This window comes from Triticum dicoccoides, chromosome 5B, assembly GCF_002162155.2.
Source record: "Triticum dicoccoides isolate Atlit2015 ecotype Zavitan chromosome 5B, WEW_v2.0, whole genome shotgun sequence".
In the NCBI taxonomy this organism is placed as follows: Eukaryota; Viridiplantae; Streptophyta; class Magnoliopsida; order Poales; family Poaceae; genus Triticum; species Triticum dicoccoides.
In genome coordinates, this window is record NC_041389.1 from 352,339,634 (window position 1) to 352,342,320 (window position 2,687).

The 2,687-nt window shown below is 61.1% G+C and overlaps 1 protein-coding gene across 1 annotated transcript in view; it reads right to left on the reverse strand.

The window, feature by feature from the left end:
- Positions 1-2,687, reverse strand: part of LOC119308888 — a 12,231-nt gene that overhangs the window by 4,599 nt on the left and 4,945 nt on the right. The window lies entirely within an intron of this gene.

Consider the following 2,687-nt stretch of genomic DNA (forward strand, 5'->3'; position numbering starts at 1 on the left):
GGCGCCGGCCGCAACGGCAGGGCCGGCCGTGGAGGGCGCCGGCAGTAGGGCCCGTGGACCGCCAAAGCCCGGAGGCGGTCCACGAACCAGGCGTGCTCGTCCACCTGACGAGGTCGTCAATGGGCCGCCGGTGGCCGGCGGTGACGAGACGACGAGGGGTGCCTGCTGCTGAAACGGGAAGACCATCTCATCAAAGTAAACGTGTCGGGAGGTGAAAACACGGTGAGAGACTGGATCGTAGCAGCGGTAGCCCTTAGTGTTAGGTGGGTAGCCGAGAAAGATGCAGGCGACGGAGCGGGGTGCGAGCTTATGAGGCGCAGTGGCAGCGATGCTAGGGTAGCACAGGCAACCGAAAATGCGAAGCCCTTCATAAGAGGGGGGTGCACCGAAGAGAAGGTGGTGAGGTGTAAAGTTCCCGCGAGTACGACATGGACGGATGTTTATGAGGAGGGAAGCGGTGGCTAGAGCGTCAGGCCAAAAGCGCGAAGGCACATTGGCGTGAAAGAGAAGAGTCCGAACGCAGTCATTAAGAGTGCGAAGGATGCGCTCAGCACGACCGTTCTGCTGCGAGGTGTACGAGCAAGTGAGACGAAAAATCGTGCCATGTGTGGCGAGAAGATCGCGAACAGCGGTGTTGTCAAATTCCTTCCCGTTGTCTGTCTGCAACGCAAGAATGGGCCGGCCAAACTGCGTGCGAACATAAGAGTAGAAACCGACAAGAGTGGAGATAACGTCCGACTTGCGGCGCAACGGGAAGGTCCACACATAATGCGAAAAATCATCAAGGATAACAAGGTAATAAAGAAAGCCCGTATTACTTGCAACAGGAGATGTCCAAACATCACTATGAATCAACTCAAACGGGTACGATGCAACAAAGGAAGAAGCCCTAAACGGAAGACGAGCATGTTTGCCAAGACGGCATGCATGACACGAGTGATTCTCGTTCTTATTACACGTGAAAGAAAAATTCCGAAGTATGTGGCGAAGGGTGGCATGATTAGGATGACCCAAGCGAGCGTGCCGGAGATCCACTCCGGTGGCGAGAGCGACAGGGGCGGCGGAAGTGGTGGAGGCGGCGGAGTGAACCGGGTAGAGCTCGTCGGGGCTGTCACATCGGTGGAGCACCATCCGCGTGCGAGCGTCCTTAACAGAAAAACCACAGTCGTCAAATTCAACGGTCACCGGATTTTCACGTGTAAGAGAACGGACGGAAACGAGATTTTTGATAAGATCAGAAGAAACAAGAATATTAGACATGGATATAGGGGTGGAGTTAGACGGAAAATATGTATGTCCAATATGGGTGATAGAAAGAGAGAAACCGTCACCGACGGTGATGCGGTTGGAGGTGTGGACAGGGTGGGCAGTATGGAGGTTACCGGGGTACGCCGCCATATGAGCGGTGGCGCCACTGTCCATGTACCAATCGCCGCCGCCGGTGTAGCTGGACGGGGAAGGGGCGGTGTGGAGAGCCGCCAGGAGAGCCGGGTCCCATGGCACCGGCGGAAGAGACGGCGCAGACGTCAGGGGCAGCGGCGGCGGCCCGCCTGGCGGCGGCTGTTGCCCGTAGGATGCCGCATAGGGCTGCGGCGCGGCGTAATACGCCTGGTGTGACGGAGGCCGAGTGCCGAGAAGACCCGGAGTAGGAGCCCGTGGAACCGGCATAGAATAGGCGTGGACGACGCCGGTCCACGGGTTCTGACCGGCGTACCACGGGGCCGCCGGCTGAGGAGCCGGCTGCTGCTGGCGTGGCGCTCCTCCCTGAGCACCGCCACCGCCGCCGCCTCCCTGCTTGCGGCCACCCCGGTGGCCGCCGCGACGGCCTCCCCCATTGCCCGCCGGCTGGGGCGGCGGAAAGAGGGCGGGTGGGGCGGGCGGGAAGCCCGGCGGGAAGGCGGGCGCCGCCTGCGAGGGCGGCGTCGGGCGAGACGGTGGTGGGGCCAAACCCCCACGTGTGCCGGCAACGAGGGCGGTGTGGGTGGCGCGCGTCCTGGCCGCCCGCATCCGGCGTTCCTCCAGCTTGAGGTACGCGACCACCTTGCCAAAGGTGGGCTCCGGGATAAGGGTGAGGTTGGAGGCGGCATTCCCGAAGTCCTCGTTGAGGCCGCCGGAGAGGGTGCTGATGAGGAGCTCGTCGCCGATCTTCTCCCCCAGATCTCGGAGCTCATCGGCGAGCTTCTTGAGACGCATGCAAAAATCATCGATGGACGAGTCAAGTTGTTGGCACCCGTAAAACTCACCATAGAGGAGGACCTTGCGCTGCAGCCGATTGTCGGTGAAGAGGCCGTTGAGCTTGGTCCAGACCGGATGGGCGTCGTCCTCGTCGTTCACCACGGTATGGAAGATGTCGCTGGAGATGGTGAGGTAGAACCAGCGAATGATGGTGGCGTCGAGGATCATCCACTCCTCGTCATGGATCATGAGCGCGGAGTCCACGGTGCCGTCCACGTGGCCATGAAGGAGGTACTCACGGAACACGAGCGAAAAGTACCGCTTCCACGCGGAGTAGGAGGCGGTGGTGTGGTCAAGCTTGACCGGGACGCGCTCATGGATATTGAGGTCGCGGACGAGGGTGACGTCGGGACCGGCGAACGGGTTGGAGACTGTAGAGGAGGAGGAGCCCATGATGGCGGCGGTGATCGGGATGGGGCACGGCGCGAGTTACCGAGAGGGAGAGGGAGCGG